Below are 23,356 nucleotides of genomic sequence, written 5' to 3'. Positions count from 1 at the left end.
GAAGATAGTGAGTGACGATTGAAGAGAAAGTGCTTCAACAATTGATGGGCTGAAAACAAGTGCTTCAACAATTGGAAGATGGTGACAACTGCATCAAGAATCAGATATACAATTTTGAATTACGGGAGAATGTTGGAAATAATAATTCAAAATTGTAGGAAACCAAAATTGATTAGGATTTGATATTTTAATTCATGTCCAATAGGATTTATAGTCAAATTAGTATAGGAATAAGTTTTCCTATTTTGAGTTAAAGTAGGTTTTATACTATTATAAATAGGACTGCTGCTATTTATTTTATATGGTGGAGATTGTAGAAAGCGTTCAGAGATTCATAGAGTTTATCAATAGAATATTTTCCTTCAAATACTCTGTAAATTTTCGATAATATTTTAAGTAATGGTCCTTGAAGTAGCTATTTGTATATTTCTTCAAATAGGTACATAATCTAAAGAGTGACCTAACAAAAGCCCATATGCTGCAAATAATCCTATATAGAGTTGTGCAAAAAGTTACTCCACAGTAGTTGTTTGGGAAGAAAATGAAACAAGTAGAAATTAAGTCCATAGGGCAGTAGTTATTTGAGGCATGAGATCAATTGATTGTGATTGCCACATATTAAAGCTGAGGGTTCGAGCATTCTTATATACATTGAGAGAGAGAAATATACCGTCTCATAACATCACTTGCCTAAATTCCTTCTACAAATCAATTAGATTCAGCAGAATAATTGACTAACATACCCAAATTCCAAGCATTGGATTCGACTCTTCTTTTCCTTTAGTGAAAATGACTTTTATGTGCTCCTTAGTCTTTCTTGTTGTATAGATCTAAATATGAAATATCAGACATTATATGTAAGCGATAAGTATGCAACAAGTGGAATTTAGGCAATATTTCTAAGACATGGATTTGATTTATATATATACTAATTAACGATAGAAAATCTTAAAAAGAATTATACTACCAGTGGATTTTTAACTTCTTGTAGCAAATTACTAGTCTCATTTATTATGGACAACTACATGCAGTTATCTTTAGGTGGTTTAATTGTAGTTTTTTATCCTAACACTATATAGAGGTTAAACTCTTTTGAGATAAGCTGGTGGATTAATAGTGTAAGGCAGTGATAATTTTCATATATATACATGGTCACTGAACTTTATTTTATTGCACCAAAGATATCAAACTAACTTTATAATGAAAAAAGTCACTCAACGATATCAAATATCACGAAAGTCACTCAACTATTTTTTTTAATAAAACAAGTCGCTCAAATTTGCCAATAAATTATCTCATTTGTTTCCATCTAGTAACTTTCTGTGATATTTAGGCACAGTTGAATAATCTTTTTGTTTATCAAAAATAAATAAGTTACTTTCCTGATGCTTATATAACATTGAGAGAACTTTAGACTAAAAAAGATGCAATAATTTTAATGCATTAAATTAAAAAAAATGAGCATGCATGGCAGAAACGGGAAAAAGGCAAACACATGGTTATAGTTAAAGAGGCCAAAATACAAATTCCAATAGTTTTTTCTTTTAAGAAAATTGTCGTAATTACATTGTATTGTGGTCCAGATGTATGAGCGTCATCCTTGCATTGACTGTTGATTTGATTGCAGGACCCCATTCTCTTGTAATTATATTTTGTTGTTTGTGACGTCCCCTGAATCAACTATTGGATGATGAACTGTGGAAGCCCAATCTTTAAGAGTAGCTTATTAAGTGCGCAATATTTGATTTCGGGACCACGATTTAAGTCATATTCATAAAGTTTATTTACTTTAGAAGAACTTCAGATATGCGGTGTTTAAAGTTTCATATTGCTGAAAGTTAACCATTTTAGTCTGAAGCTCATGCATATGGCTAAAGGTAAGCTCATTTTATGTCTGAATTTCAGCTATATGGAACTTCAAATACAGCTTGTCTGAGTGGTTTCGAAGTGAATAATCTTGCAAAAATTTCAAAAAATTAAGTAGAAGTTAAAAGGGATGTCCAAATTGAATACATGTAAAACAATTACCATAACAATATATGAATGTGTTTTATGTTGAATTATCCATATAATCATTCCAATAGTGCACTTGGCTAGTTCTAAGTTGGCTTGGTTGAACAATCTACTATAAAGGAACTAATGCCCACAAAAGAAGTTCAAAGAACATGTTCTTGGACTACCTTTTTTTCCTTTTTAGGCCGATGTGAAAAAAAATTAGGACCGAATTAAAAGACGATGACCCTATATTTATTGGCAAAATAAGTTTTCACAGAAGAACAATGACCATCATTGTCTGGCTCAATTTTGAAAGAGTTAAGTGGCCATTCATGTAAAAGCATTGACCTTTGTACAGGTACTAAAATCTTCCTTATCTAGCCACAAAGCCAAGTCACTTGGATGAGTTCCAAGTTGGGAACTACAAGTACCCCACCAATAATTTTAATCATCCAAACATGGGGGAGAGAATCTCATTTAATTTCTTCAAGAAATTCTTGTGGAATTGAATCTTTCACCACATGGTGACACCATGTACACTAGCCACTCTTAGTGCCAAATCCACTTTAGAAATTGCACTTGAGTTAACAAGACCCCACATGTCAATCAATAAACTATATAATTGAATCACAAATTTAGTTGGATGCACCATAGAAATTATATGAATTCAATTATTTGCTCAAATCTATGTTCAAGTATTTTTACGGTGATAGCTAATATATGCTATTATAATTTTAACACCACATATATAAAAAAGAAAATAATAATACGTTATTTAAAAGTGGGGATGATAGTGACAAAGAATGACGTAGCTTTGGAACAGCCAAACAGAGAATCTGAAAAGGAAAATCACTAAGGAATCATCAGCCAACCATTGATAGATAGGTAGGTACCACTATGATTATTCTATGTTTTAAAAACATAACATCAGCACCATGACCTAATTAAACTATTATTCTTAATCTTATCTCAAGTCTAAGTGGATATATTATTGGACAATATTTTATTTTCTTATTTATTAATGCTAACTTATGGTTAGTACTAAACATCACCAAAGATTGATAGTATTATTTTTTAATATGCCTGCATGAGTAATGACGTCTGCATATATCGAAAATCTCATGAATCTAACGTTAGAAAAATGGAAGTGCTGATCATCAAAAAAAGGTCTGTAAGGTAAGTTAAACATATTATTATTGAAACAGAACATGCAAAACAAAGTTTAGATTTTTTTTTTTTTTGGTATTTCCTCCTTGATTTATTTATGCAGGGATATTGCTCGCCTAACTTGATCAGGACAAACTCATTCCTTACCATTGAGACACATAAGACAGAGAACAATTATGAGAATAGCCATTAGTTCGCATGAAAGGGTTTATAAAGTAGTTGTAAATTTACTGTTGTAAATTTTGATACTATCAGGTTTTTTTATCCTTGTTTAAGATTTAGATATATGCATTAAAATAATAATTTAATGACATTAATATAAAGGTATTTGATTAAATTACCTTTTTCTGGTAATTAAGACTAATTTACCTTTATCTCTTCCTTAAATATTGAGTAATTAATAAATATACGCCTTCTTGGAGTAGTAAGGGTTTGACAATATTTTGGACCGAATTTTTGGCTAAGTGGCAAATAAAATGGACCGGCAGAGTAAATTTCAAGATTAAATTTGTAGAACTTTTATCATATTTCCTGATACATTATATATCTTGAAAAACTTTTACATATTTTTGGATTGTAGAATTGAATTTAAGGAATTACAATATAACATAAATATTGTACCCTAATTTTTATTAATTAATTATGAATGCATTAAACCTCACTAATGAAATCTTCGGGAAACTCAATGTAAAGGTATAAATTGTGATTTCACCTCAAAGAGAGGCTGATTCTATGATTTTGAGTGAAATGAAAGGTCAATTTCTTTTCAATCCCATAAAGTAAGAATTACATCAATATTTGAGTTAGGTAAAGTGGAGAAGTGAAACAAGATTCTTTTTTATGTACATTTTAGTCGGTCGACAGCAAGGAATGTTGCTAGTTCTTTACAAGCTTCTATTCTTCAGGTAACTTTTTGCTCAAATAGGATGATATGAGGACACTGTTTATCTTTTGTCCTGTTTAAAGAAGTTTTGCAAAAAATAGCTTTAGCACTATTCAGTCAAAAGGGGAAAAAAATTGTTAAATTGTCTACAAGTTTTTTTTATATAAGTGTTAACATAGGCAAAATTAGAATTTTAATTTTATGGATTCTGGATATTAGCATGATGACTTCAAATGATAATATTTACATATATGATAAATTTTAACACAAATATATTATTTGAACAAACATTACTAGATTCGGCCGAACTCATATCCAGACTTCTAACTCTGGCCCTAATTGTCAAAACTTGGTATTGTTGATATATTTTAGTAAGTTTTATTGAAACAGGCCAATCTTGCCTATGTTATTTAGTGTTCACAACTTGGCATTATCTTCGGTAATCTACCTATTTAACTACTTAATTGATCACAAGTTTTGTCGGATGAGTGAATTTTACTTTTGTTGTTTGATTACTCATAAATTTTGCTGAACAATCTAAATTTGGTACTATCTTACCACACGTCTTGTCAGATTGTTCAGAAGTTTTGTCGAATAGGCAAATCTTGATTGTGTTGTTCAATGGTTCATAAATTTTTTCGAAACAGTCAAAACTTGATACTATTTTATTAAATTGTTCACAATTTTTGCTAGATGAGTAATTTTTGCTTGTATTGTTCAATTATTCGAAGGTTTTGCTAAATGAGTAAATCTTGTTTGTGTTGATCAATTGTTCACGAGGTTCAACAGACTTTTTGCACATTTTTTCCCAAGCATATTTGTAACTCTTTTGTCTTGTAGTTTTGTTTTACTTTTTTCCAATTAAATAGAAATCCACCATGAAAGAACAAGTTAATGGGCGGGTTAAAAGAGTCTACATGGGTGAGTAATTTTAATTGGAAAAGAAAGTCATGTAGACGCTACATGGGAAAATTAAGGTGGGACACGATGATTTAATGGAGTAAGAATACATATGTTTTTTTAGTACAAGGGCAAATATGACCGTAAAGTTAGATAATAAGAACAAATATATTGAAAAAGTATAACGAAGGGCAAATTTGACCCTTTTCCATATATCATTCGGAAATGATATATTTAAAAGGGGTGAAAAAAATGATTTTCACCGCCAACTTTGCTTTAAAATCAAACTCACCCCTCAACTTTGAACAATAGACATTCTCCCCTCTTATCCTATGCAATGTCTATTTTGCCCTTAACATTTTCAATCATCCATTTATGTAATACCTTTTATATTATATAATTTTTTTAAACCTAGATATTTATAGATTTTTATTTAAATTCATATTATAAGTAGAATACTTCTTTTATGAATTTATCACAAAATCTAATATTACTTTTCATGATTGATATTTTAATATCACATGCATTAAGTGTACACACACACATTGCCTGTTATATATATATATATATATATATATATATATATAGTTTCACCTCTCTCTTATTCTCTACACTAGTGGAATATTTTAAATTATAATTTAAAATTCATTTATAATAATAATAAAAAAAGTCTTTTAGGATTTTTTTTATAGAATATAACTTTATTTTTATTAATTATTTTGATTACCTGTATTGAAATATATTTATAAAGTTATTATTACTGGTTATTTTTACTTGTTTAAATAGATATCAGTGTTTTGATTATTATTAATAAAAAATCTTATTCTTCTCATTTATTTCATTACAGAACGACATTAAGTTATATGCTCAACTAGTATTCTCACTTTTCTTTTGCCATCTCGAAAATAATATTTATTTTTTATAGAAAATTTGTTACATAGATTAAAAAGATAAAAATCATAATTTTAAAGAAGTAAAAGAAAAAAAAAAGACAAGTTGATAATGTAATGGTAGAATAGGAATTTTAAAAAGTCAGTTAGGATAAAGGGGAGAGAATGACTATTTTTCAAAGTTGAGGAGGGAGTTTAATTTTTAAAGCAAAATTGAAAAGTGAAAATGATTTTCACCCTATTTAAAAGTGACACTAAGTCCCAACAAAGCCCACTTGCAGAAAATATTCATCGATTGTCTAGCTAGGAAATATATACGCTAAAACATATTTCTGGACCAACACTTCGAATAAACATGAACGGCAAAGAATAAAATGAAGAAAACTTCCACTTTTGTTCTCTCGTAAAAACCTTGAAAGTACTGCGACATTGTAGCATGAAGGGAAAGTTACGTGTCACCATATTTTCTTTGATGACATCATTTTCTTTTTTGTTGCTAAAAATGCTAGCTGTTGGACTAAACAGCTTCACTCTGCAGTTATGTTTCAATATTTTCCTACTTCTTGTAATCAGAAAGTTCTACCTTTTTTTAACTTCTAATTAATGTGATATTCATTTTTTTAAGCCATTAGTAATCAAAATTTGCTGACACGATTAATCCATATTCACATCGTATAGAATTAATTCCTTAAAGGTCATGAAGATTTCTTCATTCTCTATATTCGAATTTGAGTAGAGGTGAGCTAGGATTTTGAGTTTATGAGATCTAATTCTAGAAAAAAGAAAGTTATAGGGTTCTTAATAAATTATACATATTAGGTGGTATATAAATACAAGATTTGTATCAAAACTATTGGATTCTTTCAAACTGGTAGGCGGAAGGCTAGTTCCCTTTTAAACTCGAAGCCTTTGATTAAAGATGAAAGAATCACATTCGTCACACCACGTTTCTGAAAAACGAACTTTTAATACTCTTTCTTTTTCAGTTGTTCATGTTGGGATTAGTTCTTAGTGGTACATGTGTTGTATGATGAGGTTGGAGCACCATGTGACAATTGGATAAATTTAAGGTCAATTATGGAGCGAACATGATTTGTTACTTAATAAATATGTTATGAGTTTGTTAGTTATAATTTGAAAAGACACCCACTATAATTATACCATACAACTAAAGTACCTTCTGTCGCCCGACCAATGGGAAAGAACTTATCTAGATTCTATGATACATGTATGAAATTATGTGATTCGTCATGCTTAGATGATAAATTGAGATAAAGGCCAGTACATATTAATTATTCATCCTAACTAAGTAATAAATTTTATATAAAAATACATATCATGGACTTAATTGTTTTGTTATATTCACGTTGTGCAAGTAAGTATATTCTGCCTGCAAATGATCTTGGATATGAAAGCCGTGATGTTTATTAAAAATTGTAATTCGCTCACGGTGTGGGGTAGAATGATAAGTATTTTTGCATTATTAATTAGAGATTTCGAATTTAAACTTTCGGTATGAAATTGCCGTTGTTAGGAAGTATTTTGCCTCCTCATGTGAAATTTTTCAACGCGGATCCAAATTTAATCGGACTCAATTTGAATGCTGTACCTCGGTTCAGAATCCAAAAAAAAAAAAAATGCTATTCCAAATAAATATTAAATAGTAGTACAGGAATCTGATGTTGTCATTCATGTAGAAGAATCTGCATTAATGAGTGACAAACAGTCTGACTAGAGCATTATTTTACTAAACAGTTTTCCCAATTATTGCGGTTTGTCCATAAGATTTGTTTACATATAAATTTAATGCAATACCAAAAATTGACAAAAACAGAGAGATTCAATGGAAACAAATTCCTCTAGATTTCATTTTCAAGGGTTGAAATGAAATACATTATATTTTGTCGAGCCAACTAATTAATACTCCTTCAATAATTGAATATTCCCCACAATTTGTTGAATAATGGAGGGCAAACTTCCCTTGTTTTTGGTTTTGATAGAGAGAGGAGGAAAGAAACAAACACAAATTGACATTGACCCTAGAGTAGTTCATTTTCTTTATCAGTGTCTAAAAATATTCTCTAATTTCATCTTTTTAAAGTAAAATATAATACTTATCTTTTTTTTTTCTTCTAAAATTATGAATTTATCATTTTTTTTTTGTAATATGAAATTTGAAAATTGCAGCATGTACATTTTTACATTAAAAGTTAGTCCATCGAGACAAGTGAAATAAGATAGTTAACGACCTTTCCGAACTGATAATTATAATTTAATAAAGAGATTTATTCTTTCTTACTTAGAGTAAGACGAACATTATTCTTTTTCCCGACAAGTTAAATTAAAACTTTTGATACGAAATAAACAAATATTTCCAGCTAAATCATTAGATGAAATAACTGTGAATATTTACTTGTACTTTGATTATAGATTGGTTTTCTACCAAAAATTGGATCGGTCGGACCAAGTCAAAGCAAATTATTTCCTTGTCTAGTCCACTGTTTGTTTTAAGGAAACTCAATAGCAGGCCCAATTTTAACAATTGGTTACAATGCAGGAAAACTCCTCCTTTGGCCCTCCGCACTCAAGATTACATCTAAAGAAAAATTAAACAATTATATCAATGGAACTAATTGCTAGAATAAATAGTAGGCTTCATTGGATGTTCGATGTTACACTTCCTTTAATGCCCTTAATTAGTATTTAGGAGGATCTATTTAATCTTAAAATCAAGTTGTTATAATTAATCGTAATTTTCAATTTGGATATTTTGCGTACTTCTCTGGAGTGAGGTGTTATCCCTATGAATATTTTATTTAATAATATTTAAAATTAAATTACAAATAGATTAAAAATAAAAAAAATCCTATAATACATTCATGTTGTAGTTTACAAAATCCACACTGCCAAAATTGACTTAGCTATCTAGGAGATAATAAAAGGATTTTTATAAAAAAAAATTTAAGTACAATATTTTAAGTCATCACATTCTTAATTATATATTCCAACTTTCATGGTCGTTTGGTACCTTTATGAACTGCCTCGCATTGTATTGGATCGAATCTTGAGATAAATCTCTACTTTGCCTTTTAAAATATTGGTTATAGATGACAAATATTTTACTCCAATAGTTATGGATTAAATATTAACCATCAACTATCTCGTTTGGGGCCATTTGGTTGAAGAACAAGAAAATATAATTTCTGTGAAATTCGAAATTACTTATAAATTTGATTTTTGGTATAAAATCTTGCATAACCAATATAATCTCTGTATGACTAATGCAATATTTAATTTTCAATTAAACTCTGTATAGGTCATGTAGAGTTTAATATGAAAAACCAAACATTGTATTACTAGTTTTAGTATAACTATCGAGAATCTAAGTATTCTATGAGATAGAATGTAGATTAAGTCACTGGATTTCTTTTGTTTTTTTTTTTTTTTTTTTTTTTTAAAAAGAATGTAGATTAAGGACACATATGATATTATTATTATTAGCAAGACGTGGATAAAAATATTTGAAGACAAAAGTATTGCTCTTAAAGTGGGCAATCCCACATAACAATCCATATATTACTATTCGGTGTACAGTAATCACTATATTATTATTTATCACATAATTGTTCATATATATATATATATATATTATTATTCACTGCATACACATTATTGCATTACAAATTTCGTATAGCTAAACCGTAAACCAAACTACCTTTACTGTTTTATCGTTAAATAAAAGGAAACATAAAAAAAAAAAAAAAATACTACTTATTGAAATACTTTGGACTTTCGGTAAAAGAGGAAAATGATTTTCTTGCCTCCTGATGCGATGCTGATAAGTTATGATTACTTTAAGTTTTGATGATTTGACAAATGTGCTCGAGGAATAAGATGGGATCTGTTCCCTTGTGGATAGGGACTAGATATGATCTGTTCCCTCGGCTGTCATACAAGTCAACTCTACAGCTGTAAAGGCTGCCGCACTGTACCGACTGGCAGCAGCACAGCTGCAGCGTGCTTGCTAGAAGTCAAAGCAAAAGATGAAATGTCCCTATCCCCTATCCCCTATCACATGATTCTCACATGCTCTCCAATATATATACAACGTGTTCCAATGCTTAACCTAACACTTGCAAATCTGGAAAATACATTATTCTCAAGTGCTAGCCGCGGCTATTCTCAAGGTTCTCACAAGAACAAAGCTGCTACATACTCAAGGACCAGATCCCGACACTGAAGATGTCTTAAGTCCTTAGGTTTGTTGTGTCTTTATCATTTTGTTACTTATTTGTAATCTTACACTACTTTCAAGAAGTGTCATTGTAGGATAGTTTCAACCTTTGTTGTTTTGGTCTAGAGTTAGTCAAGGTTTGTAGCTTTGCAATAGAGTTATTGTAAAGGGCTTGCTATAGAGTTATTGTAAGGGGTGAGAGATTAAGAAGTTAATTCCTAGGTCGCAATAGGTTGTAATTGTCACGACCCGACTCGTGGGCCGTGACGGGTACCTGGAGCCGACTACCGAGCACCACTTATCATGCTGACTACCTGGACATATATCACTCTCAACACGACTAATCATGAACCAACCTCCAAATAACTCCCAAAACATATATATATATATATATATATATATAAGCATAGGCCCGTAAGGCTACAGAAATGATGTACAAAATACAATGAAGTAATCACATGACATCTACAACCCACATATAGGTATCTACGAGCTTCTAACTGGAGTACTGGAATCGTAAGGACGGGACAGGACCCCGCTATGCCCCAATATGTACACAAAAGAATATACCAAGAGATGGCGACTCCGGAGTAGTGGATTGCTCTTGTAAATCTGCTGAAGAGCTCCAAGGTGTCCGCACCGTCTCCCTGTCTACCTGTGGGCATGAACACAACGTCCATAAAGAAAAGGACGTCAGTACGAACAATGTAGTGAGTATGTAAGGCATATATGATAATGTAATAAGGAAACATGGAAAACATAAGAAGAAAAGGTAACTGTAACTGCTTGCCTCTTGAGGCGGAATCATGCATGCTCACTTTTACCTTTCAACATATCACATAAACATACATAATCTGTCTGAATCAATAACATCATTAGCCCGTGTCCGGGTTAACCATCTCACGCCGTCCACTAGTGGTGCTGCCCGTGCCATATAGACACGGTGTAATCATCCATAAGCCGCCCGCCTTAGCGGTGCCGCCCGGCCATATAGGCGTGGTGTAATCTTACATATACATAAGCCAATGCATGCATGGGAGCTCAATAAAATCTATCAATCTATAGGAGTGACATAAGGTCGGGAGCCTCCGATTATGTTATGGAATAATCATGATCATCATGTCTCACCTTGAAGGAACTAAAAACATGAGGTGAGACTAACAACAAGAAGCAACATCCATGAAATCATAAAAATAAGAATATCGAACTCATCATAGCATCATTATCATCATCCTTATCATGGAACATATCTCATCTCTAGTTCATAAGGAGCTCTTAAAAATCATTAACTTCCCTCTTTTAGAGTGTGAGAAAATCGTGGAAATATAGAGGAGAAATCACAATATAAGAGTCATGCCTTTGAAAGAAGGGGACTAGCCTCACATACCTTCACACCTCTCTAACTTTATCGATTAACCGTTTCCCTCCAATGTTCACGATTCTACATTCAAGAGAATTCGTACTAAGATTAGATAATCGATGATATACTTAAGCTCAAGCAAAAACGACTAAAAGCTAATGAAAATTGGGCATCATTTCCTTTGTTTCTACAACTTTCTCCATATAATATAACAAATCCCAAACATCAACAACAACATCCACAATATCGTGATCAATAAACTTGTTAAGCTAGATATTATTCAATTCTCAAAATTCCCTCTTCAAGTCATCCCTAACCATGGTCATCACCCAACGTCGTATTCATTCTCATATAGTGCTTCTTCATTCTTCAACACTCTTGATATCATTAATAACAAGATTATACTCATAACATGTCAATAACTATGATTCAAGTCAAGTTACTATCCAAGAATACCATTATTCTCATATTTGAACTCCATATTCTACTTTCTTCTTCAATCCAAGTCTTTCAACCATTCAATATTCTTAATAACATGAAATGATCATAAACCTCACCTTTGATTACGTAGGAATAGGCTTTGGATGAAAACACTTCACTTGGAGAAAACCCTAACTTCAATTCCAAGGAAATTTCTAGCTTCTATGAACCCTTGTTAGCCTCTTTGCACTTGATTCCATTAATTATTGGTGTTTGATCTTGGGTTCACCTTGAGTTTATGTTAATGAAACTTATGGAACCTTCTAGAGGTCTTGAGAGAAGTGGAGAAGATGTAAAATGAAAAATTAGAACTTGGGTCACATATTTATACTAAAAAAAAAAGCCGTCCCGATCATGTTATACGGACATTTATACGGTCCGTATAAGTGACCGTATTTCACCATCAGGAATTTTTCCCTTCCTGTTAAGGTTATACGAACCCTTCTACGGTCCGTATAAAGTTATACGGACCGTATAAGTGGTCGTATAACTCCATTTTCCGAAGTTAATCTCGTATTTTCGTTTGATCTCCAATCCTTATGGAACCTTCTTAACAGTTGTTTAACACCTCATTAACAACCTAAGGAGCATTATAACTCTTCCTCAAATCATTATTAAAACAACATTGGCCCGGTTCTTCCCAAACCTTTCCAAAGCACGACTTATACTTTGCCTTCCTCAATGAACTTTCTTCTCTTGCCTCAAATGTCTTTGGAATCTTAATTAGAATCAATGAGTACCCTTTCTTACTTGTAGGAACATCATATACTTCTTACCCTGCGTTAGTCTATTTACTGCGCAACGACATGAAATTTTTCGAGGTGTAATAGTAATCTAAAATTGCTCAGTTTAGTGAAGTTGGAAATTCTACTGGGTAGGTCGTGATTTTTAATCCCTTGAGTAAGGAGTTTTCCACGTAAATATCTTGTGTTATTTACTTTTAGTCGTTTACTTGAGGGAACAGATAGAGAACCAGGTTATCTATATTGTTTGGTGGACTCTTAGTTTTTATCAACTGGTATCAGAGCAGGTTCTTTCTAAAAGGTTAACACCTAGAAAGAATTTTTCTCATGGCTGCTCCACTAAACCTAGAAGAAGGACAATCTAGCACAAGACCACCAAGATTTAATGGAAAACATTATGAGTGGTGGAAGACAAGGATGCAGGACTACCTCATGTTTGAGGACTCTAATTATAAATGAAGCTGGTGTTGAAACAGAGCCAAAGACGAGGAAAGAATACAATGAAACTGACAGAAAAGCTGTGGAAAAGAACTACAAGGCCAAAAAATCCTTATGTGCGGCACTGAAGCTGATGAGTACAATCGAATCTCTTCATGTCAATCTGCAAAAGAGATCCGGGATGAGCTTCAAATTACTCATGAAGGAGCAAATCAGGTAAAGCAGTCCAAAACAGACATGATTACCACTGAGTATGAACTCTTTAAAATTAAAGATGGAGAATCCATTCATGAAATGCACACCAGATTCACCTCCAAAATTAATGAACTTCATTCTCTTGGTGAAATCATCCCTACCAACAGATTGGTTCGTAAGTTGCTCAGTGTCTTGCCTAGTTCATGGGAAAGCAAAGTTAATGCTATCACTGAAGCCAAAGACTTGCAAAAACTAACCATTGATGAGCTCATTGGGAATCTCAAAACTTATGAGCTGAAAAAACAACAAGATCAGGAGAAGGGCACCAAAGAAGGAAAGGAACCTGGTTCTCAAAGCTGCTACCAAAAGTGACTCTAGTGATGGTGAGTTAGACATGGCTTATCTTACTCGCAGGTTTCAAAAAAAGATTAGAAGAAATGGTGGTTTCCAAAAAAGGGGAAGCTAAAGCAAAAATCCAAAGGGAAATAACTGTTGTCACAAATGTAGGAAACCTAGTCACTTGAGAATGTCCTCTTCACAAGCAAGATTACTACAAAAACAATGCTGAAAAGAGTGTAAAGAGGAACCAGGTCCCCGATATGAAACTCAAAAGGAGAGAAACGACTAAGAACTTGGTGAAACAGGCTCATGTGGCCTGGGGAGATTCCTCCAGTGAGTCTAAGGATGAAGAAGATTAAGGTGATGCATCCTTGATGGATATTGATGATAAACCCTCGAGATATGGATCAATCTTAGTATTAATGGAAAAATCTGATGATGATGGTGATAATGAAGAGGATGAGGTAAATTTTCTAGATGTCTGAAAAACTTGGAAAGTTACTCTAAAAAAATTTGATGTCTTTAGCAAACGTATTAATTGATACTTATCATAGTCTCATTGAAGAAAGAGGTGTTCTAGCTGAAGAAATTGGTGAGTTAGAACAAGGAAGGAATAACTTAGTAGTTCTTATTGTATATTTGAAGGAGCATTTTGATGAATTAACTAGAGATAATTCCTTGTTAAACAACCAAATAAAAAAATGGATGAATGCTCCTTCTAAAGGAAACGAAGAGGCTAGTAAGATTTATCTTGAGCTTGAAAGTGAGCTTGAGAAAACAAAAAAGAATCTTACTGTTAAGTTAGAAAAGAATAAGCAACTTCAAGAGAGTTTAAAAATGGTGAAAATTAAGCTTGATTAGTCACTTCAGTTGACCTGGTCCTCTGATGTAATTGCCTCTATGTACAAGAGTGACGGTGGTGGGAGGCAGGGCATGAGTTTTCAAAAGAACAAAACTCCCTATAATCCCCACAGCAAGTATGTCACTGTAACTGAAAATTGGTTGTATACTCATTGTGGGAAGACGAGTCATTACAAGGATACGTGCAAAGCAAAATTTTAATCTCTTCAGAAAAACAAAAAATTTGTAAAGAAGAAGTTCGGAGTTGAGGAACCTGTCCCCGAAAAAGAAATTTTGTTGCCTTCATGGATGAAAAGAAGCTTAATTCACCCGTTCTATCGTTATAAGGGACCTAAGTTGGTTTGGGTTCCTAAATCTAATCAATGACTTTGTTTACAGGCTAATGTAAGAGGAGGCAGTAAAAATGGTACATGGATAGTGGCTGCTCGAAGCATATGACTGGTAGAAAGGATGATTTCCTCTCAATCAAGGCCTTACAAGGTGGGAGTGTGTCTCTTGGAAATGGAAAGAAAGGATATATTCTTCGTGTTGGCAAAATTGGCAAGACAGTCTCCCATGAAATTGAGAATGTGTACTATGTGAAAGGCTGGAAGTATAGCCTGTTGAGTGTGTCTTAAATATGTGATAAAGGAAATGAAGTCAAGTTCTTTCACCGTCACCAACCTTAAATATGGTGAAGTGGTGTTGATAGAAAAAGGTTCAAGAACATCTATGTAGCAGACTTTGAGTCATTAAATTGTGGTGATCTGACATGTCTTGGTGCTATGGATGATGCTGCTGAGCTATGGCACAGACGTCTAGGACATGCAAGTTTCTCTTTGCTGAACAAGCTTATTGCAAAGGAACTGGTTCGTGTGCTGCCAAAGACCAAATTCAAAGATCACAAGGTGTGTGATGCTTGTATAAAAGGAAAGTAGGCCAGATCCTCCTTCAAACCAAAGAAGGAAGTAAGTACCTCAAGGCCACTTGATCTTCTTCATATGGATCTTTGTGGGCCAATGAGAGTCCCTAGCAAAGGAGGAAAGAACTACATTTTTGTGATCATTGATGACTACTCCAGGTTTACTTGGACTCTCTTTCTAAGAACCAAGGATGAAGCATTTTCTATGTTAGCCGCATTTGTGAAACATATCCAAGTAAAACTAGGAAATCATATTGTGAGTATTAAATCTGATCATGGTAATGAGCTTGACAATGCCAAGTTTGATGAATTCTGTACGGAAAATGATATAAGTCACAACTTCTCTCCTTCTAGAACACCTAAGCAAAACGGTGTTGTGGATAGGAAAGATAGGACACTTGAAGATATGACTAGAACAATGTTGATTACAAGTGGTGTGTCTAAAAGTCTTTGGGCTGAAGTTGTCAATATTGCTTTCGACTTGATTAACAAATGCATGATCAGGTCCTTGCTTGAGAAGACTCCCTATGAACTACACAGTGGAAGAAAGCCTAAGATGACTTACCTGAGAGCTTTTGGATGTAAATGCTTTGTTCTCAACAATGGTAAGGAGGCCTTGGAAAAACTTGATGCAAAATGTGATGAAGGAATCTTTCTTGGCTACTCTTCTCAAAGTAAGGCATACAAAGTCCACAACAAAAGAACTCAGTGTGTAGAATAAAGTGTGCACGTGAACTTTAATGAATCAAATAAATTGTGTAGCAAAGGGTCACTTAATGATGGAGTTGAAGATGGAGAATTTACAAAAGTCCCCGATGAATACATAGAAATCTCAAATGGAAAGATTGAATTGATGAGTCAGGTCAAACAAAGTGATGAAGAAGATGCAACAGAATCTCCAGGAGGCACAGAGGAACCTGTTTCCTCCATTACTCCACTCGAAGCTGAATATTAGGTAGCTGATGCTGTATCAGGTACTCCTGAAGGTGGAAAAAGAAGTGGAAGTCATGCTCTGATGGTGTCAATAATGAATCTAATATGGAGGAACCTATTCCCTCGAATCCTGAAGTTAAAGTATCCAACTGGAAGCACAAGAGTTCTTATCCACTTCAAAGTGTCATTAATCCCTTAGAATTTGGTATTCAGACTAGATCAAGGGCGAGAAACATGTTTGCCTTCTCATCCTTCCTTTCTCAAATTGAACCTAAGAATATCAAGGAAGCATTGAAAGATGCTGACTGGATAGTTGCTATACAAGAAAAGCATCATTAATTTGAAAGAACCAAAGTGTGGCACCTGGTTCCTAGACCTTTAGATAGAACAATGATTGGAATCGGTGGGTGTTTCGCAATAAGCTTGATGAATTTGGAAACACAACAAAAAACAACGAAAGACTGGTGGTTCAAGGCTACAACCAAGAAAAGAGATTGACTATGATGAGACTTTTGCTCCAGTTGCCAGAATGAAAACAATCAGGATTCTTATTGTTTTTGCATCTCATATGGAATTCAAATTGTTCCAAATGGATGTCAGAAGTGCCTTCTTAAATGGATATTTGAAGGAGGAAGTTTTTGTCAAGCAATCCTCTGGCTTTGAAAGTCATGAACATCCTGAGCATGTTTTCAAGCTTGACAAGGCCCTATATGGGCTGAAGCAGGCTCCTCGGGCTTGCTATGAGAGACTGTCAAAGTTCCTTCTTGAAAATAGCTTTACAAGAGGGAAAATTGATAACACCTTATTTCTGAAGAAAAGAGGGAGAAATCTGTTGATTGAGAAATTTGTTGACTGATTATACTGGGTACTTAATGGATAGGAAGAACATATCTGGAATTGCACATTTTCTAGGGTCATGCTGGATCTCATCGGGTACAAAAAAATAAAACTCTGTGGTTCTTTCTACTGCTAAAACTGAGTATGTGGCTGCTGCTTCCTATTGTGCTCAATTGTTATGGATCAAACAACAACTTGAGGATTGTGGTGTTCTCACTGACTGTGTACCCTTGTTATGTGATAATACAAGTGTACTTAGTATGACAAAAAATCTAGTGCAGCACAAAAAGACCAAGCACATTGATGTTATGCACCATTTCCTGAGAGATAATGTTAAAAAAGGTTTGATTTGTATGAAGTTCTGCAAAACATAGGACCAGGTAGCAGACAGCTTCACCAAGGTACTAAGCAGGGAACACTTTAAAAAAAAAATTGCTTGGAGTTGGGCTTGATCTAGCTCAACTAGTTACCCACTCACCAGTTCCCTTAATGACTGCCATGATAAAAGGAAAGGTACAGTGCTAAAAAGTATTTTTTGGTGGCATCTAACTCACTCTTATATTGTTACAGGTATACAAACATGGTAGCTTCAGGACAATACAAGTGGACAATACAAGTATGAGTGTTATTGCATTATTAAGAGCTCTTGCCCTCAATTTTCAAAATTGTCAAGGAACCTAGTTCATGTGACTCAAGTTAGTAGTCTCTTCAACACTTATATATTTTTGAACTGCTTAGAGTGCCATGTCATTAATTTCTTTCCCGCCTTAACCTCCAAAATAAAATCTCACATGTTACAATTCCTCCGAACCGATCCAAGTACCTAACACCTTTTCATCGTACCCAATCAAAATCGATTCCTTTTCTTTTTATTTAAACCAACTACTTTTGTCTCTCTTCTCACTTAAAACTCTCAAAGCACCCTCTCTAATTCTTTTCTCTCACAACAAAACGTCTAAACCTCTCTATATTCCCTTCTCTTTGTCTTCTTGCCTCTAAATTAACCATGTCTCAACATGATTATTCGTCTCCCATTATACTAGAAATGAACCCCACTCTCTCATCATCTAAAAACCCAACTCTAACGAAATCAAGATCGCAAGGATCACGCCTAAAAGCCCTAATCTCCATAGATCAAAACCCCACTGTCACACCAACAATCCAACGAATTCTTGTCCCCCTAAGACTCGCAAAAGTCAAACTCCTAAGATATTCGTGTCCTCACCCTCAACCTCTATTCCTATTGAGAAAACTAACTCAGTGGAAAATGGACAAACTGTCTCAGTGCTGAAATATCTTCAAAAGACAGAATAAATGGATGAAAAAGATAACGAGGTCGAAGTGTCTAGTCAAAAGGTTGCGGCTGCGGGTGTGAGTATAACTATTCAGGACTTTGTTGCTGAGAAATTGAATTTTAGGAACATGCATCAGATTGCCAGTGATGATGTGGTAAAGGAATGGGAAAATATTGAAGAAATCTCGGCAAAATCAGGTAACCCCATTCTCATTAATAGTGCTAAAGAGGTAGATGAGTCTTTAGGAGATATTGGGGGAAATGTCGCTGAAAGTGAGGTTGAAACTATTGTTGGGTTTGTAGAAGCCTTACAGGCTTAGCGAAGTGGTAAAGAAGGAACTGAAAAAAGGGAACTGAATGAGGGACCTGACCTCTCTCAAGAACAAGTGATGAGTGTGGTAGAAATGGGGAAACAAAAAGAGGGACCTGGTTCCTCAACTGTAATATCCTATATTTAAGTGTAGGTATTTAATTAATTAAACTTAAAAAAAAAAAAGAATAAAGGGCAAGTTGGGCCGCAACCCTTAAATGAAAAAAAGAGAGGAGACAATGGGCCTTGGCCATCAGATACGTAATAAGCAAATAAGGGAAAAATGAGAAGAAATGTGAGTTGAAGTTTGGGCAGCCACTTTAGAAAAGAAAAAAGAAAACAAAACCTACACCATTGAAAAAAAAAACCCTGAGGCAAAGTTAGAAATAGAAGCAGAAGCTTCATCCGAATTCAACATTCCTTCCGCCTTTCTTCAACTTCAGTTATCAATTCAAGGTAAACATATATTTTTGCTCCTATCTCAATTAGTATTTTTATATATACAGGGATTTAGAGATTTGGGTTAAGTTAAATTATGATATTGAGATTGGGAGTATTGTTTAAGTGTATAACCTTAATTATGCATTCTCATGATGAAGCAAATTAGCACGAATGAATGGGAATAAAGACAATGGTAAGGAATAAAATTTACTAGGTCCATCAATAGCTTAAAAGTGATCTTTTTGAGCGAAATTGAGATATGGGTAATTGGGATCGTGATGGGTTACCACTTGAATTTATTGGATTTTGGAGTTAGCGGACGATAACAGAGAAATTTATATTGATTTATAGATCACACACGAATTGAGCAGTTTGGATCGATAAAGAGTCGAGCTTTGGTTAGTTGGCATCGAGAGGTGAGTAGTAATCTTACCACAATTTGTATTTTCATAACCTTCATGGTTTATTCATGATTTTAAAAATAAAATGTGTTACTGATGCTTGAAATTGCATGTGGGACAAGTCCTTTACTTGATATAGTACCGAACAGTTTACTTGCGATGGTTACCGGTTATTCTAATTGTTTTTACCGTTACTTGAGATATGATTACCGTTTATGAAATGAAATTACATGATTTGATAAGAATTGAAATGCCCTGTATTGTTTGAAAATGCTTTCATATGAGTATTTATTATTTACAAAGAAAAGTATTAATGGGAGGAGACTTTGAAGGATCCCGTAGCTAACGGCGGGTTCGTTAGACCTGGTGCACCTTGTATTTACAGATTACAGTTACAGCCCTTGCCAGTGGGAAGGTAGAACTAGCATACACGTTCCAATTTCCCTCGAGCAGGGACCTACAGTTATATTTGACTCCTTTTACGAAGGGGTCCACATGATATAGATTACATGATCCTTTCTTGGAAACCTCCCAGATATAAGAGTTGATATGACGGTATTTACCGAGTTTATTATCGAATTGTTAAATGATTTCTGCTTATATGAAAATAGAGAAGATTGGTTATTGCTACTGTTTTTTTGCAAAAAGGGCATTTATTCGTGATATTTTATGGATATTATATAAGCATGTTTTCTGACTTGTCCCCAATAATAACGGTTGTGGTTAAGTGTTATTACTCACTGAGCAAGTGTCTCACTCCTCGCTATTTTTTTTCAGAGACCGCAAGTGACGTTGGTGAGGATTACGGTAACTAGAGAGCACGAGTTGAAAGTTCTTGGTGAGCCCCGCACTTGTCCGCGTGGACCAAGATTCTATTATCTATGATGGTCTTTTCTTTTGAATTCTTAGAGTTGCTCCATAGTCATTTGATTTATTCCATGAGTATTCTTTATTCATTATGGACTGGTGACTAGTATTAGCCGGTTTTCCCGTATTTCAGAGATGTTTTAGTATTATTACGTTGAAAACGGGTTGATTGAGGATGATTGCATTTAGTTTGGTTGAGATTGGATATTTTTGTTGTTGATTTTGAGACAGGAAAGTTTTGGATAGTCATAAAAACAGGGGAAACTCTGGCTGATTTTTTGTAAAATTCCCGTTAAGGCTTGCTTTGGGAATCCTACCCCATAGCGCCGGTCATGGTCCTAAATTGGGTCGTGACAAAGTTGGTATCAGAGCCTAGGTTATTTCGGTGTGACTGATGGAGCACATGTTAGTAGTAGAATCTCAATTATGGACCCAAAAAGTGCTATTGGGAAGAGTGTTAGACCCGGATATTGCTAAAAAGAATCGGATGAGGGAACTTCTTGACATTTTTGAGTTCCAAAAATGGACTCATCTCTTGGTTTCTCCGGCCCCCAGTGTGTTTGCAAAAGAGGTGACTAAGTTTTATGTGAATCTGTTCTATACTGATGATAATACCCTAGTCTTGGATGTGAATGGGACTGAATTTGAGTTGACCGAAAAGAGTTTGGGTACGATTCTTGATGTTCCAACTAATGGGATAAAGACAGTGGATGGTGAAGCCTATGAAGATTTCAAGGAATTGGTTGTGAAGAAATGAGTGAATGCTATTAGAGCAAGGCTCTTCAAGAAACAATTTAAGTCTGAGTATCAGCTCATGTTTGAGCTAGTAAACAAAGTGCTGCTCCCAAGAGCTGAGTGAAGATCCATTGCTTTTATCTCTGACCTGGTGCTTATTGAGGCACTAGTGAGCTACCACTCAATCAGTCTGCATGTTCTCATGATATAACATATGGTGAAGGTTGCCAATGCGAGAGAGGGAAAGCATGGTCTTCCGTATGGGCCCTTTCTAACCAGGGTCTCTGAGTATTTTAAGGTCAAAATAGGAAAGGCGGGATCCAGGAAGCAGATGTTCACTATAGGAACTTTGGAGGAGTGCGAGTGTGTTCCAAAAGAGAGGGGGGAGGGGGGGGGGGGGGGAGGGGAGGGATGGGGTGTTAGCAACAATTCCAATATCTCAAGTCTGATTGATGCCCAGTAGGAGTTTACAGATGAGATACACAGACTTAAGGCGGAGAATGCTATCCTGAAGGCTATACTTGTGGAGAAAGCACAGGAACCTGGTCCTAGTAGTGCTGCAGAGAAAGCTAATGCTTAGTTAAGGGCTGAGAATGAGCACTTGAAGGAAAAGATTGAGGTACTTCGCGAGCAAATGGCCCAAGATCAGAGGTCTGTCAATGAACGCATGGACATGCTCCTCAAGCCTTCTCCCCTTAGTCTTTTCCTACCATGTCCCTCCTCTCATCTAATCCCTATGATCTTAACTTTTTTTTTATCCCTTCAGAGTTTTGTTTTTATTCTTCCTAAATGACATTGGTACTTGTGGCTGTTTAATTATTGTGTTTTGTGCTGTTGGAACTATTATGTTTTTTCTTTGAATAATCAAATCTAGAATATTGCTCTGCTTTGTATGCAGTGATATTAGCTTGTGTTATATTTTTGCTAATGTTGTGTTGCCCATGCGGCCATAAGTTAATGCTTCTGAACTTCTTTTTTGCTTGTGCACTCTTACTAGTCTTTTCAATGATGGCATAAGGGTGAAGTTTAAGGGTAACGGGGAAATGGATAGGGGTAAATTGTTATGATATGTACCAGGGGTAAAATTTGATATGGTGTTATGTTCACATGTTGCTATGCTTGACAGATTGGTCTGATTCGCAGGGGGAACAAGTGAAAATCTGGTTCTTAGGGGGAATATCAATCCATGGGTTTGTCATCATCAATAAGGGGGGAAATTGACAAGTTATGATTACTTTAAGTTTTGATGATTTGACAAATGTGCTCGAAGAACTATATGGGATCTGTTTCCTTGTGGATAGGGACCAAATAGGATTAGTTTCCTTGGCTGTCGTACAAGTCAACTCTACAGTTGTAAAGGCTATTGCACTGTATCGACTAACAACAGTGCAACAGCACAGCTGCAGTGTGCTTGCTAGAAGCCAAACTAAAAGATGAAATGTCCCTATCCCCTATCACATGATTCTCACATGCTCTCTAATATATATACGACATGTTCCAATGCTTAACCTAACACTTGAAAATCTGAAAAATACATTATCTCATGTGCTAGTCGCCACTGCTCTCAAGGTTCTCACAAGAACAAAGCTACTACAAACTCATGGACCAGATCTCGACACTGAAAATAGCTTAAGTCCTTAGGTTTGTCGTGTCTTTGTCATTTTGTTCGTTATTTGTAATCCTACACTACTTTCAAGAAGTGTCATTGTAGGACAACTTTCAACCTTTGTTGTTTCGGTTTCTTGGCTAGAGTTAGTCAATGTTTGTAGCTTTGCAATAGAGTTATTGTAAAGGGCTTGCAATATGAGTTATTGTAAGGGGTGAGGGATCAAGACGTTATTCCTAGGTTGCAATAGGTTGTAATCTGAAGTTGCTCAGTTTAGTGAAGTTGGAAATCCTACTAGGTAGGTCGTGGTTTTTTAATCCCTTAAGCAAGAAGTTTTTCACGTAAACATCTTGTGTTATTTACTTTCAGTTGTTTACTTGAGGGAACAGATAGAGAACCTGGTTCTCTATACTGTTTGATGGACTCTTAGTTTCTAGCAGATGCCGTCAAATTGATGACTATCACGCACAAGATGCCACTTTTCCCTATATTTATGGTTATTTCCATGCCTACAAATTCAAAGCATTTTATAAGGTCAAATTCTTT

This window comes from Lycium barbarum, chromosome 10 (genome assembly GCF_019175385.1).
Source record: "Lycium barbarum isolate Lr01 chromosome 10, ASM1917538v2, whole genome shotgun sequence".
Taxonomy (NCBI): Eukaryota; Viridiplantae; Streptophyta; class Magnoliopsida; order Solanales; family Solanaceae; genus Lycium; species Lycium barbarum.
The sequence above is the reverse complement of the archived record's forward strand: the minus strand, read 5'-3'. Positions refer to the sequence as shown.